Below are 16,841 nucleotides of genomic sequence, written 5' to 3'. Positions count from 1 at the left end.
TCTATAACTGATAAAATTCTTTCTGATAAAATGTTGGGCTCTGAAGCTGAGAAATGTTTAGAAAAATACATTTTGGGCACCAAAAACATATATTTTATTTAATGGTCATAGAGGGCTAGAAAAAAAAATGTCACAAAACCGCTCTAGCCAGTCAGTGTCATTGCACTGTTATTCTGCTCGGACAGAACTGTAAAGGCTGCAGCCAATCACCTGCAGCGGTCATGTTATTGGTTGCTGTGGTCATGTGTAGTGTTGAGCGATACCTTCCGATATCGGAAAGTATCGGTATCGGATTGGATCGGCCGATATTCAAAAAATATCGGATATCGCCGATACCGATACCCGATCCCAATGCAAGTCAATGGGACCAAAATATCGGAATTAAAATAAACCCTTTCTTTCCTTGTAGGTTCATTCTACATGAAGGAAAACAACTAAGAATAATGCAGGATGTATTTGGGGAGGTGGCGGAGACATTAAAGTCATAGAGGTTTAGCCCAATCAAATAGAATAGCCTTATTTTTTTTTTTTTAAAGACGTTCGGAGTGACAAAGATATTGACTATGTAATTTTTTTTTTTTTGTCAGATATTGATGTTTCACTATTCCACGCCCTTCCCCTTCTTTTTTTTAACTTTTCCCACACTTTCATCTTTATCATCATCAGCATCTTTCACATCAACTTCTTCTTCACCTTATTCATCTTCTTCTTCATCTTCTACATTTTTTTTTATTACATTATTCATATTCATTTTCTTCAACTATTATTATTCTTCCTATTCTACTTCTTCATCATATTCTCATTTGTGACAGGCATTCCCGTAGCTGTTATCTATAAAAGTTTGAAAATTACACCTTCCGTTCTGCCAGTCACAAAAGTTACATTTGTTCACGTTCAGTTTGGCCTGCAGCATCAGGCTTTATCCAGGGGCACCACGAGGAGGAACGGACTCACCCCCATACACTGCTTAGTCTTCTTCTGCATATAATTTAGATAATATCTTTTGCTCTGATATTAAGTGTTATGCTTAATGTTCTTCTGCTCTTTGTTCTGCAGCCTCTTGTTCTTCTGCTTCTCGGTCTTAAATGTCGTCGTCTCCAGGGTCGTCGTCTCCAAGGTCGTCGTCTACGCCGTCGTCTCCGCCGTCGTCGTCGTCATCGGGGTGGTCTTCCGGGTCGTCGACTTTAGGGTCTTCAACTTGGAAATGTAGCAGAAGGTACAAGAAGGCTGAGAAAATGCCAAGAACCAGCTGATGGAACTGGAACTCGGATGGCTACCCGAAGGTTCAAGAGCCTATGGAACTACCAAGGACCAGCTGACGTTACTGGAACCTGGTTACTAAGCAGGAGGTACCCGTGCTAAAAAGCACTACCAAGGACTGCCTGACGTTGGCGGAACTCGGATACCCAGAAGGAGGCACCTAAGCCAAAGGCTCTGCCCGGAACCAGCTGACGTTACTGGAACCAGGATGGGGAGCAGTAGGTACAAGAGCAAAAGACACTGCCGAGAACCAGCTGACGGTACTGGAACCCGGATGGGTAGCCGAAGGTCCAAGAGCCAATGGAACTACCGAGGACCAGCTGACGTTACTGGAACCCGGTTACTAAGCAGGAGGTACCCATGCCTGAAAGCACTACCAAGGACCACCTGACGTTGGTGGAACTTGGATAACCAGAAGGAGGCACCTAGGCCAAAGGCTCTGCCCAGAACCAGCTGACGGTACTGGAACCAGGATGGAGAGCAGAAGGTACAAGAGCAAAAGACACTGCCGAGAACCAGCTGACGGTGCTGGAACCAGGTGGTGGACCCGAAGGTCCACAGGAGAGGAGAGAACAGCTAGACCGCGAGGCAGCCGCAGTTACCGAACCCCAACAGTCCTACAGGGGAAGCTTGGCCTACTGGCACTACAGAACCAGCCTTGACTACCAATTCACGCAGCCCACATAGGAAGCTCCTAAACTGGAGGCACCCTGGAGTTGGCTAACCCGACCGCAACACGACGGGGCAGCGCATAGGCGTCTCAGTTAGCTTGACATTACCCGGAAACAGCTGACGGTGCTGGAACCAGGCTGGGCACGAGGGAGTACCCGTGACAAAAACACTGCCGAGAACCAGCTGGCGTTGCTGGAACCCGGATGCGTCACCCCAGTGTGCAAGAGCATATGGCACGACCGAGGACCAGCTGATGGTGCTGGAACCCGGTTACTAAGCTGTAGGTGCCTGCGCTTAAAAGCACTACCAAGGACCGCCTGACGTTGGCGGAACTCGGATACCCAGGAGGAGGCACCTAAGCCAAAGGCTCGGCCCGGAACCAGCTGACGGTGCTGGAACCAGGTGGTGGACCACAAGGTCCACAGGAGAGGAGAGAACAGCTAGGCCGCGAGGCAGCCGCAGTTACCGAACCCCAACAGTCCTACAGGGGGAGCTTGGCCTACTGGCACTACAGAACCAGCCTTGACTACCAATTCACGCAGCCCACATAGGAAGCTCCTAAACTGGAGGCACCCTGGAGTTGGCTAACTCGACCGCAACACGACGGGGCAACGCATAGGTGTCTCAGTGACCTTGACACTACCCGGAAACAGCTGACAGTGCTGGAACCAGGCTGGGCACGAGGGAGTACCCGTGACAAAAACACTGCCGAGAACCAGCTGGCGTTGCTGGAACCCGGATGCGTCGCCCCAGTGTGCAAGAGCCAATGGCACGACCGAGGACCAGCTGACGGTGCTGGAACCCGGTTACTAAGCTGTAGGTGCCTGCGCTTAAAAGCACTACCAAGGACCGCCTGACGTTGGCGGAACTCGGATACCCAGGAGGAGGCACCTAAGCCAAAGGCTCGGCCCGGAACCAGCTGACGGTGCTAGAACCAGGTGGTGGACCACAAGGTCCACAGGAGAGGAGAGAACAGCTAGGCCGCGAGGCAGCCGCAGTTACCGAACCCCAACAGTCCTACAGGGGGAGCTTGGCCTACTGGCACTACAGAACCAGCCTTGACTACCAATTCACGCAGCCCACATAGGAAGCTCCTAAACTGGAGGCACCCTGGAGTTGGCTAACCCGACCACAACACGGCGGGGCAAGCATAGGCGTCTCAGTGAGCTTGACACTACCCGGAAACAGCTGATGGTGCTGGAACCAGGCTGGGCACGAGGGAGTACCCGTGACAAAAACACTGCCGAGAACCAGCTGGCATTGCTGGAACCCGGATGCGTCGCCCCAGTGTGCAAGAGCCAATGGCACGACCGAGGACCAGCTGACGGTGCTGGAACCCGGTTACTAAGCTGTAGGTGCCTGCGCTTAAAAGCACTACCAAGGACCGCCTGATGTTGGTGGAACTCGGATACCCAGGAGGAGGCACCTAAGCCAAAGGCTCGGCCCGGAACCAGCTGACGGTGCTGGAACCAGGTGGTGGACCACAAGGTCCACAGGAGAGGAGAGAACAGCTAGGCCGCGAGGCAGCCGCAGTTACCGAACCCCAACAGTCCTACAGGGGGAGCTTGGCCTACTGGCACTACAGAACCAGCCTTGACTACCAATTCACGCAGCCCACATAGGAAGCTCCTAAACTGGAGGCACCTGTTGTGAATTCTGTGGCAGAGCTCCCTCCTGTGGTCACAAGTGGTACTTCGGCTGATTCTCTCTGTGAGCTTCCGTTGGTGGAGGAAAGTGGTACTGCGGCTTCTGAGTTTCCTTCCTCAGGTGATGTGGTGAAGTCGTTAGGTGCTGCTCTATTTAACTCCACCTAGTGCTTTGATCCTGGCCTCCAGTCAATGTTCTAGTATTGGACCTGTTTCCTCCTGGATCGTTCCTGTGGCCTGCTGCTCTGCATAGCTAAGTTCCGCTTTGCTATTTTGTTTGCTGTATTTTTCTGTCCAGCTTGTCTATTTGTTTTTTCCTGCTTGCTGGAAGCTCTGGGACGCAGAGGGTGTTCCTCCGTGCCGTTAGTTCGGTACGGAGGGTCTTTTTGCCCCCTTTGCATGGTTTTTGTAGGGTTTTGTGTTGACCGCAAAGTTACCTTTCCTATCCTCGCTCTGTTCAGAAAGTCGGGCCTCACTTTGCTAAATCTATTTCATCTCTACGTTTGTCTTTTCATCTTAACTCACAGTCATTATATGTGGGGGCTGCCTTTTCCTTTGGGGTATTTCTCTGAGGCAAGTTAGGCTTATTTTCTATCTTCAGGCTAGCTAGTTTCTCAGGCTGTGCCGAGTTGCATAGGGAGCATTAGGCGCAATCCACGGCTGCCTCTAGTGTGGTTGGAGAGGATTAGGGATTGCGGTCAGCAGAGTTCCCACGTCTCAGAGCTTGTTCTTTGTTTTTGGGTTATTGTCAGGTCACTGTATGTGCTCTGACTTCTATGTCCATTGTGGTACTGAATTACCTTTCATAACAGTACTGGAGGCCCAAAGTACTAATGATTCTCAATAGAGGGAAAAAAGAAGTTCTGAGACCATTTTTTTTTCTCTGCACTGTGTTTTGCCTTTTTTTCCCCTAGACATTTGGGTGGTTCAGGACACAGGTGTAGCGATGGACATTAAAGGTCTGTCTTCATGTGTGGATCAGCTCACGGCAAGAGTACAAAATATTCAAGACTTTGTGGTTCAGAATTCTATGTTAGAACCGAGAATTCCTATTCCTGATTTGTTTTTTGGAGATAGAACTAAATTTCTGAGTTTCAAAAATAATTGTAAACTATTTCTGGCTTTGAAACCTCGCTCCTCTGGTGACCCAGTTCAACAAGTTAGGATCATTATTTCTTTTTTACGTGGCGACCCTCAGGACTGGGCATTTTCTCTTGCGTCAGGAGATCCTGCATTAAGTAATATCGATGCGTTTTTCCTGGCGCTCGGATTGCTGTACGATGAACCTAATTCAGTGGATCAGGCAGAGAAAAATTTGCTGGCTCTGTGTCAGGGTCAGGATGAGATAGAGGTATATTGTCAGAAATTTAGAAAGTGGTCCGTACTCACTCAATGGAATGAAGGTGCGCTCGCAGCTATTTTCAGAAAAGGTCTCTCTGAAGCCCTTAAGGATGTCATGGTGGGATTTCCTATGCCTGCTGGTCTGAATGAGTCTATGTCTTTGGCCATTCAGATCGGTCGACGCTTGCGTGAGCGTAAATCTGTGCACCATTTGGCGGTATTACCTGAGCTTAAACCTGAGCCTATGCAGTGCGATAGGACTTTGACCAGAGTTGAACGGCAAGAACACAGACGTCTGAATGGGCTGTGTTTCTACTGTGGTGATTCCACTCATGCTATCTCTGATTGTCCTAAGCGCACTAAGCGGTTCGCTAGGTCTGCCACCATTGGTACGGTACAGTCAAAATTTCTTCTGTCCGTTACCTTGATCTGCTCTTTGTCATCGTATTCTGTCATGGCATTTGTGGATTCAGGCGCTGCCCTGAATTTGATGGACTTGGAGTATGCTAGGCGTTGTGGGTTTTTCTTGGAGCCCTTGCAGTGTCCTATTCCATTGAGAGGAATTGATGCTACGCCTTTGGCCAAGAATAAGCCTCAGTACTGGACCCAGCTGACCATGTGCACGGCTCCTGCACATCAGGAGGTTATTCGCTTTCTGGTGTTGCATAATCTGCATGATGTGGTCGTGTTGGGGTCGCCATGGCTACAAGTCCATAATCCAGTATTAGATTGGAAATCCATGTCTGTGTCCAGCTGGGGTTGTCAGGGGGTACATGGTGATGTCCCATTTCTGACTATTTCGTCATCCACCCCTTCTGAGGTTCCAGAGTTCTTGTCTGATTACCGGGATGTATTTGATGAGCCCAAGTCCGATACCCTACCTCCGCATAGGGATTGTGATTGTGCTATCGATTTGATTCCTGGTAGTAAATTCCCAAAAGGTCGACTGTTTAATTTATCTGTGCCTGAGCACGCCGCTATGCGGAGTTATGTGAAGGAGTCCTTGGAGAAGGGGCATATTCGCCCGTCATCGTCGCCATTAGGAGCAGGGTTCTTTTTTGTAGCCAAGAAGGATGGTTCACTGAGACCTTGTATAGATTACCGCCTTCTAAATAAGATCACGGTTAAATTTCAGTACCCCTTGCCGTTGTTATCTGGTTTGTTTGCTCGGATTAAGGGGGCTAGTTCGTTCACCAAGATAGATCTTCGTGGTGCGTATAATCTTGTGCGTATTAAGGGAGGCGATGAATGGAAAACTGCATTTAATACGCCCGAGGACCATTTTGAGTATCTAGTAATGCCATTCGGACTTGCCAATGCTCCATCAGTGTTTCAGTCCTTTATGCATGACATCTTCCGAGAGTACCTGGATAAATTCCTGATTGTGTACTTGGATGACATTTTGATCTTCTCGGATGATTGGGAGTCTCATGTGAAGCAGGTCAGAACGGTGTTTCAGGTCCTGCGTGCTAATTCTTTGTTTGTGAAGGGATCAAAGTGTCTCTTTGGTGTTCAGAAGGTTTCATTTTGGGGTTCATCTTTTCCCCTTCTACTATCGAGATGGACCCTGTTAAGGTCCAAGCCATCCATGATTGGACTCAGCCGACATCTCTGAAAAGTCTGCAAAAGTTCCTGGGCTTTGCTAATTTTTATCGTCGCTTCATCTGCAATTTTTCTAGTATTGCTAAACCATTGACCGATTTGACCAAGAAGGGTGCTGATGTGGTCAATTGGTCTTCTGCTGCTGTGGAAGCTTTTCAAGAGTTGAAGCGTCGTTTTTCTTCTGCCCCTGTGTTGTGTCAACCAGATGTTTCGCTTCCGTTCCAGGTCGAGGTTGATGCTTCTGAGATTGGAGCAGGGGCTGTTTTGTCGCAGAGAAGTTCTGATGGCTCGGTGATGAAACCATGCGCCTTCTTTTCCAGGAAGTTTTCGCCTGCTGAGCGAAATTATGATGTGGGCAATCGAGAGTTGCTGGCCATGAAGTGGGCATTTGAGGAGTGGCGTCATTGGCTTGAAGGAGCTAAGCATCGCGTGGTGGTCTTGACTGATCATAAGAACTTGACTTATCTCGAGTCTGCCAAGCGGTTGAATCCTAGACAGGCTCGTTGGTCGCTGTTTTTTGCCCGTTTTGACTTTGTGATTTCGTACCTTCCGGGCTCTAAAAATGTGAAGGCGGATGCTCTGTCTAGGAGTTTTGTGCCCGACTCTCCGGGTTTATCTGAGCCGGCGGGTATCCTCAAAGAGGGAGTAATTGTGTCTGCCATCTCCCCTGATTTGCGGCGGGTGCTGCAAAAATTTCAGGCTAATAAACCTGATCGTTGCCCAGCGGAGAAACTGTTTGTCCCTGATAGGTGGACGAATAAAGTTATCTCTGAGGTTCATTGTTCTGTGTTGGCTGGTCATCCTGGAATCTTTGGTACCAGAGAGTTAGTGGCTAGATCCTTTTGGTGGCCATCTCTGTCGCGGGATGTGCGTACTTTTGTGCAGTCCTGTGGGATTTGTGCTCGGGCTAAGCCCTGCTGTTCTCGTGCCAGTGGGTTGCTTTTGTCCTTGCCGGTCCCGAAGAGGCCTTGGACACATATCTCTATGGATTTTATTTCAGATCTTCCCGTCTCTCAAAAGATGTCAGTCATTTGGGTGGTCTGTGATCGCTTCTCTAAAATGGTCCATTTGGTACCCTTGTCTAAATTACCTTCCTCCTCTGATTTGGTGCCATTGTTCTTCCAGCATGTGGTTCGTTTGCATGGCATTCCAGAGAATATCGTTTCTGACAGAGGTTCCCAGTTTGTTTCGAGGTTTTTGGCGAGCCTTTTGTGGTAGGATGGGCATTGACTTGTCTTTTTCCTCGGCTTTCCATCCTCAGACTAATGGCCAGACCGAACGAACCAATCAGACCTTGGAAACATATCTGAGATGCTTTGTTTCTGCTGATCAGGATGACTGGGTGTCCTTTTTGCCTTTGGCTGAGTTCGCCCTTAATAATCGGGCCAGCTCGGCTACCTTGGTTTCGCCGTTTTTCTGCAACTCTGGGTTCCATCCTCGTTTCTCTTCAGGGCAGGTTGAGTCTTCGGACTGTCCTGGTGTGGATACTGTGGTGGACAGGTTGCAGCAGATTTGGACTCATGTAGTGGACAATTTGACCTTGTCCCAGGAGAAGGCTCAACGTTTCGCTAATCGCAGACGCTGTGTGGGTCCCCGACTTCGTGTTGGGGATTTGGTTTGGTTATCTTCTCGTCATATTCCTATGAAGGTTTCCTCTCCTAAGTTTAAACCTCGTTTCATTGGTCCGTATAGGATTTCTGAGGTTCTTAATCCTGTGTCTTTTCGTCCGACCCTTCCAGATTATTTTTCCATACATAACGTATTCCATAGGTCATTGTTGCGGAGATACGTGGTACCTATGGTTCCATCTGTTGATCCTCCTGCCCCGGTTTTGGTGGAGGGGGAGTTGGAGTATATTGTGGAGAAGATTTTGGATTCTCGTGTTTCAAGACGGAAACTCCAGTATCTGGTTAAGTGGAAGGGTTATGCTCAGGAAGATAATTCCTGGGTCTTTGCCTCTGATGTCCATGCTCCCGATCTTGTTCGTGCCTTTCATATGGCTCATCCTGGTCGTCCTGGGGGCTCTGGTGAGGGTTCGGTGACCCCTCCTCAAGGAGGGGGTACTGTTGTGAATTCTGTGGCAGAGCTCCCTCCTGTGGTCACAAGTGGTACTTCGGCTGATTCTCTCTGTGAGCTTCCGTTGGTGGAGGAAAGTGGTACTGCGGCTTCTGAGTTTCCTTCCTCAGGTGATGTGGTGAAGTCGTTAGGTGCTGCTCTATTTAACTCCACCTAATGCTTTGATCCTGGCCTCCAGTCAATGTTCTAGTATTGGACCTGTTTCCTCCTGGATCGTTCCTGTGGCCTGCTGCTCTGCATAGCTAAGTTCCGCTTTGCTATTTTGTTTGCTGTATTTTTCTGTCCAGCTTGTCTATTTGTTTTTTCCTGCTTGCTGGAAGCTCTGGGACGCAGAGGGTGTACCTCCGTGCCGTTAGTTCGGTACGGAGGGTCTTTTTGCCCCCTTTGCGTGGTTTTTGTAGGGTTTTGTGTTGACCGCAAAGTTACCTTTCCTATCCTCGCTCTGTTCAGAAAGTCGGGCCTCACTTTGCTAAATCTATTTCATCTCTACGTTTGTCTTTTCATCTTAACTCACAGTCATTATATGTGGGGGCTGCCTTTTCCTTTGGGGTATTTCTCTGAGGCAAGGTAGGCTTATTTTCTATCTTCAGGCTAGCTAGTTTCTCAGGCTGTGCCGAGTTGCATAGGGAGCATTAGGCGCAATCCACGGCTGCCTCTAGTGTGGTTGGAGAGGATTAGGGATTGCGGTCAGCAGAGTTCCCACGTCTCAGAGCTCGTTCTTTGTTTTTGGGTTATTGTCAGGTCACTGTATGTGCTCTGACCTCTATGTCCATTGTGGTACTGAATTACCTTTCATAACAGGCACCCTGGAGTTGGCTAACTCGACCGCAACACGACGGGGCAACGCATAGGCGTCTCAGTGAGCTTGACACTACCCGGAAACAGCTGACGGTGCTGGAACCAGGCTGGGCACGAGGGAGTACCCGTGACAAAAACACTGCCGAGAACCAGCTGGCGTTGCTGGAACCCGGATGCGTCGCCCCAGTGTGCAAGAGCCAATGGCACGACTGAGGACCAGCTGACGGTGCTGGAACCCGGTAACTAAGCTGTAGGTGCCTGCGCTTAAAAGCACTACCAAGAACCGCCTGACATTGGCGGAACTCGGATACCCAGGAGGAGGCACCTAAGCCAAAGGCTCGGCCCGGAACCAGCTGACGGTGCTGGAACCAGGTGGTGGACCACAAGGTCCACAGGAGAGGAGAGAACAGCTAGGCCGCGAGGCAGCCGCAGTTACCGAACCCTAACAGTCCTACAGGGGGAGCTTGGCCTACTGGCACTACAGAACCAGCCTTGACTACCAATTCACACAGCCCACATAGGAAGCTCCTAAACTGGAGGCACCCTGGAGTTGGCTAACTCGACCGCAACACGACGGGGCAACGCATAGGTGTCTCAGTGACCTTGACACTACCCGGAAACAGCTGACGGTGCTGGAACCAGGCTGGGCACGAAGGAGTACCCGTGACAAAAACACTGCCGAGAACCAGCTGGCGTTGCTGGAACCCGGATGCGTCGCCCCAGTGTGCAAGAGCCAATGGCACGACCGAGGACCAGCTGACGGTGCTGGAACCCGTTTACTAAGCTGTAGGTGCCTGCGCTTAAAAGCACTACCAAGGACCGCCTGACGTTGGCAGAACTCGGATACCCAGGAGGAGGCACCTAAGCCAAAGGCTCGGCCCGGAACCAGCTGACGGTGCTGGAACCAGGTGGTGGACCACAAGGTCCACAGGAGAGGAGAGAACAGCTAGGCCGCGAGGCAGCCGCAGTTACCGAACCCCATCAGTCCTACAGGGGGAGCTTGGCCTACTGGCACTACAGAACCAGCTTTGACTACCAATTCACGCAGCCCACATAGGAAGCTCCTAAACTGGAGGCACCCTGGAGTTGGCTAACTCGACCGCAACACGACGGGGCAACGCATAGGTGTCTCAGTGACCTTGACACTACCCGGAAACAGCTGACGGTGCTGGAACCAGGCTGGGCACGAGGGAGTACCCGTGACAAAAACACTGCCGAGAACCAGCTGGCGTTGCTGGAACCCGGATGCGTCGCCCCAGTGTGCAAGAGCCAATGGCACGACCGAGGACCAGCTGACGGTGCTGGAACCCGGTTACTAAGCTGTAGGTGCCTGCGCTTAAAAGCACTACCAAGGACCGCCTGACGTTGGCAGAACTCGGATACCCAGGAGGAGGCACCTAAGCCAAAGGCTCGGCCCGGAATCAGCTGACGGTGCTGGAACCAGGTGGTGGACCACAAGGTCCACAGGAGAGGAGAGAACAGCTAGGCCGCGAGGCAGCCGCAGTTACCGAACCCCAACAGTCCTACAGGGGGAGCTTGGCCTACTGGCACTACAGAACCAGCCTTGACTACCAATTCACGCAGCCCACATAGGAAGCTCCTAAACTGGAGGCACCCTGGAGTTGGCTAACTCGACTGCAACACGACGGGGCAACGCACAGGTGTCTCAGTGACCTTGACACTACCCAGAAACAGCTGACGGTGCTGGAACCAGGCTGGGCACGAGGGAGTACCCGTGACAAAAACACTTCCGAGAACCAGCTGGTGTTGCTGGAACCCGGATGCCTCGCCCCAGTGTGCAAGAGCCAATGGCACGACCGAGGACCAGCTGACGGTGCTGGAACCCAGTTACTAAGCTGTAGGTGCCTGCGCTTAAAAGCACTACCAAGGACCGCCTGACGTTGGCGGAACTCGGATACCCAGGAGGAGGCACCTAAGCCAAAGGCTCGGCCCGGAACCAGCTGACGGTGCTGGAACCAGGTGGTGGACCACAAGGTCCACGGGAGAGGAGAGAACAGCTAGGCCGTGAGGCAGCCGCAGTTACCGAACCCCAACAGTCCTACAGGGGGAGCTTGGCCTACTGGCACTACTGAACCAGCCTTGACTACCAATTCACGCAGCCCACATAGGAAGCTCCTAAACTGGAGGCACCCTGGAGTTGGCTAACTCGACCGCAACACGACGGGGCAATGCACAGGTGTCTCAGTGACCTTGACACTACCCGGAAACAGCTGACGGTGCTGGAACCAGGCTGGGCACGAGGGAGTACCCGTGACAAAAACACTGCCGACAACCAGCTGGCGTTGCTGGAACCCGGATGCGTCGCCCCAGTGTGCAAGAGCCAATGGCACGACCGAGGACCAGCTGACGGTGCTGGAACCCGGTTACTAAGCTGTAGGTGCCTGCGCTTAAAAGCACTACCAAGGACCGCCTGACGTTGGCGGAACTCGGATACTCAGGAGGAGGCACCTAAGCCAAAGGCTCGGCCCGGAACCAGCTGACGGTGCTGGAACCAGGTGGTGGACCACAAGGTCCACAGGAGAGGAGAGAACAGCTAGGCCGTGAGGCAGCCGCAGTTACCGAACCCCAACAGTCCTACAGGGGGAGCTTGGCCTACTGGCACTACAGAACCAGCCTTGACTACCAATTCACGCAGCCCACATAGGAAGCTCCTAAACTGGAGGCACCCTGGAGTTGGCTAACCCGACCGCAACACGACGGGGCAACGCATAGGCGTCACAGTGAGCTTGACACTACCCGGAAACAGCTGACGGTGCTGGAACCAGGCTGGGCACGAGAGAGTACCCGTGACAAAAACACTGCCGAGAACCAGCTGGCGTTGCTGGAACCCGGATGCGTCACTCCAGTGTGCAAGAGCCAATGGCACGACCGAGGACCAGCTGACGGTGCTGGAACCCGGTTACTAAGCTGTAGGTGCCTGCGCTTAAAAGCACTACCAAGGACCGCCTGACGTTGGTGGAACTCGGATACCCAGGAGGAGGCACCTAAGCCAAAGGCTCGGTCCGGAACCAGCTGACGGTGCTGGAACCAGGTGGTGGACCACAAGGTCCACAGGAGAGGAGAGATCAGCTAGGCCGCGAGGCAGACGCAGTTACCGAACCCCAACAGTCCTACAGGGTGAGCTTGGCCTACTGGCACTACAGAACCAGCCTTGACTACCAATTCACGCAGCCCACATAGGAAGCTCCTAAACTGGAGGCACCCTGGAGTTGGCTAACTCGACCGCAACACAACGGGGCAACGCATAGGCGTCTCAGTGACCTTGACACTACCCGGAAACAGCTGACGGTGCTGGAACCAGGATGCGTTGCCTATTAAAGATTGTCTTCCTACAGCCCCAACTAGCGGTGTTGGAGCAAAGGGTAAGCAGGGGGAGCAGAGTGTAGGCCGAAGCCTGCACTGGAGGCAGCTTTGTGTCTGCGTTGCGTTTGCAGGACACTTTGCCGGCTACACAGTGGGGGAACAGCTGGCGTTGCTGAACCCCACTGACTCAATGGCGGATGTTTTTCTCTGTGCAGCTAGCACTTCCGGGCAAAAACTAGCGGTGTTAGAGCCCAGGGGCAGCAGGAGGAGGAGAGGAGCAGAGTGTAGGCCGAAGCCTAGTTGAACCAATTTCAAAGGAAACCTTTAACCTCAGGTGTTACAAAGTACAAGAGCCACACCTTGTGCAGCATTAATGCTGCACAAGTCAAAGGTTGCTCTATTAATTTGTCTACTTGCACACGGTGAATGAAAGACGTACACAATTTAGCCCATTCTACAGTCAAACTGTAGTGGAGGCGTGACTTGTCTTTTTAAGGAGACGCAGCACAGGTGTCCCAAATAACGCCTTGGTGCTTGGCGCAGCTTCCTGAGCGTTGTTATTTGCTGTACAGGAGTTTGCGCTCTTGTGTTATCCCTTGGCAATGGCCTGTTAGCGCTGCCCGTCTTATGACCTAATTTCATGTTGGCCGCTGCGGTTAACGATGGCCATGAATCCCAGACCCACAGTGCCTTTTCATAAAGTCACACTGCGGTGCTGGGATTCGTGGCCTTGAGCAGTAAATATTTTTGCCGCTCACACACGTCCTTACACCTGCTTCAGACTGGGCGGCCTCTGCTGATCCCTTCCCACATGCCGCGGCCATGAGGCCGCACAGTATGAAGAAGGCGGAAGGAGATGAGTGACGACAGGCGAACATATGCACTGCTCGTGCCCATAAACCACACCCTCGCTGACAAAATAAATAAGACACCGAGGGGCGTTGTTTCTAGCAGGGCGGACGCACAGGCGCAGCCAGCTAACCAATGATGTCAAAAGACGGGAAGCGCTACCAAGGGGGGTGCTGCGTATCATTAGAAAGGAAAGTCACACCTCAGGGACAGTGGAATGGTCTCAATGAGACACATTTTGTACGTGTTAGGTTCCACGTGGCCAAGTAGAAAAAGTCAGCCACCTTGTACAAATGCAGCAGTACTGCTGTACAAGGTGGCTGTTATACATAGAAACACCTGGGGGTGGGGGGCAGGCTCCCTTCAATTTCAGTTCATGTGCCTGCGTGGCGTTTGCAGGTCACGTTGCCGGCTACACAGCAGGGGAACAGCTGGCGGTGCTGAACCCCACTAACACATTGTCTGGTGTTTTTCTCTGTGCAGCTAGCAGTTCCGGGCAAAAACTGGCGTTGTTAGAGCCCAGGGTCAGCAGGAGGAGGAGAGGAGCAGAGTGTAGGCCGAAGCCTGCACTGGTGGCAGCTTTTGGTCAGTTGTGCCAGCGTGGCTTGTGCTGGACACGATGCCGGCTACACAGCAGGGGAACAGCTGACGGTGCTGAACCCCACTAACACATTGGCTGGTGTTTTTCTCTGTGCAGCTAGCACTTCCGGGCAAAAACTAGCGGTGTTAGAGCCCAGGGGCAGCAGGAGGAGGAGAGGAGCAGAGTGTAGGCTGAAGCCTAGTTGAACCAATTTCAAAGGTAACCTTTAACCCCCCCTCAGGTGTTGCAAGGTACAAGAGCCACACCTTGTGCAACATTAATGCTGCACAAGTAAAAGGTTGCTCTATTAATTTTGCTCCTTGCACACGCTGAATAAAACACGTACACTATTTAGCCCATTATACTGTCAAACAGTAGTGGAGGCGTGACTTGTCTTTTTAAGAAGACGCAGCACAGGTGTCAAAATTTACACCTAGGTGCTGGGCGCAGATTCCTGAGCGTTGTTATTTGCAGTACAGGAGTCTGCGCTCTTGTGTTATCCCTTGGCAATACCCTGTTAGCGCAGCCCGTCTTATGACCTCATTTCATGTTGGCTGGTGCGGTTAACGATGGCCATGAATCCCAGACCCACAGTGCCTTTTCATAAAGTCACACTGCGGTGCTGGGATTCGTGGCCTTGAGCAGTAAATATTTTCGCCGCTCACACACGTCCTTACACCTGCTTCAGACTGGGCGGCCTCTGCTGATCCCTTCTCGCATGCCGCGGCCATGAGGCTGCACAGTCTGAAGAAGGCGGAAGGAGATGAGTGACGACAGGCGAACATATGCACTGCTCGTGCCCATAAACCACACCCTCGCTGTCAAAATAAATAAGACACCGAGGGGCGTTGTTTCGAGCAGGGCAGACGCACAGGCGCAGCCAGCAAACCAATGATGTCAAAAGACGGGCAGCGCTGCAAAGGGTGGTGCTGCGTATCATTAGAAAGGAAAGTCACACCTCAGGGACACTGGAATGGTCTCAATGAGACACATTTTGTACGTGTTGAGTTCCACGTGGGCAAGGAGAAAAAGTCAGCCACCTTGTACAAATGCAGCAGTACTGCTGTACAAGGTGGCTGTTATACATAGAAACACCTGGGGGGGTGGGGGCAGGTTCCCTTTAATTTCAGTTCAGGTGCCTGCATGGCGTTTGCAGGACACGTTGCCAGCTACACAGCAGGGGAACAGCTGGCGGTGCTGAACCCCACTGACACATTGACTGGTGTTTTTCTCTGTGCAGCTAGCACGTCCGGGCAAAAACTGGCGGTGTTAGAGCCCAGGGTCAGCAGGAGGAGGAGAGGAGCAGAGTGTAGGCCGAAGCCTGCACTGGTGGCAGCTTTTGGTCTGTTGTGCCAGCGTGGCTTGTGCTGGACACGATGCCGGCTACACAGCAGGGGAACAGCTGGCGGTGCTGAACCCAACTAACACATTGGCTGGTGTTTTTCTCTGTGCAGCTAGCACTTCCAGGCTACAACTGGCGGTGTTATAGCCCAGGGGCAGCAGGAGGAGGAGAGGAGCAGAGTGTAGGCAGAAGCCTGCACTGGTGGCAGCTTTTGGTCTGTTGTGCCAGCGTGGCTTGTGCTGTACACGATGCCGGCTACACAGCAGGGGAACAGCTGGCGGTGCTGGACCGCACTGACACAATGGTGGGTGTTTTTCTCTGTGCAGCCAGCACTTCCGTGCCCCAACTGGCGTAGTTAGAGCACAGGGTCTGCAGGAGGAGCAGAGTTTAGGCCGAAGCCTAATTGAACCAATTTCAAAGGTAACCTTTAACCCACCCTCAGGTGTTACAATGTTGAAGAGCCACACCTTGTGCAGCAGTAAAGCTCCACAAGTGAAAGGTTGCTCTTTAAGTTTTGCTCATTGCACACGCAGATTGAAATACGTACACAATTTAGCCCATTGAAGAGTAGAACTGTATTGGAGGCGTGACTTTTCTTTTTAAGGAGACGCAGCACAGGTGCACATACATAACGCCTTGGTGCTGGGCGCAGCCTCCTGAGCGTTGTTATTTGCTGTACAGGAGTCTGCGCTATTGTGATCCCTTGGCCATGCGCTGTGAGCGCTGCCTGTCTTCTCACCTCATTTCATGTTGGCCGGTGCGGTTAGCAATGGCCATAAATCCCAGACCCGCAGTGTGTTTTCAAAAATTCACACTGCGTGGCTGGGATTCGTGGCCTTGTGCAGTAAATATGTTTGCCGCTCACACATGTCCTTACACCTGCTTCAGACTGGGTGGCCTCTGCTGATCCCTTATCGCCTACCACGGCCATGAGGCCTCACAGTCTGAAGAAGGCGGAAGGAGATGAGTGAAGACAGGCGAACATATGCACTGCACATGCCCATCAATCACACCCTCGCAGCGAAAATATATGAGACAACGAGGGGGATTGTGTCGGGCAGGGCGGACGCACAGGCACAGGCAGCCAACCAATGATGTCAGAAGACGGGCAGCGCTACCTAGGGTGTTGCTGCGTACCATTAGAAAGGAAAGTCACACCTCAGGGACAGTGGAATGGTCTCAATGAGACACATTTTGTACGTGTTGAGTTCCACGTTAGCAAGGAGAAAAAGTCAGCCACCCTGTACAAATGCAGCATTACTGCTGTACAAGGTGGCTGTTATACATAGAAACATCTTGGGGTGGGTGGCAGGGTCCCTTTAATTTCAGTTCATGTGCCTGCGTGGCGTTT

This window comes from Ranitomeya imitator, chromosome 1 (assembly GCF_032444005.1).
Source record: "Ranitomeya imitator isolate aRanImi1 chromosome 1, aRanImi1.pri, whole genome shotgun sequence".
NCBI classification, from domain to species: Eukaryota; Metazoa; Chordata; class Amphibia; order Anura; family Dendrobatidae; genus Ranitomeya; species Ranitomeya imitator.
Note: the sequence above shows the minus strand (reverse complement) of the source record.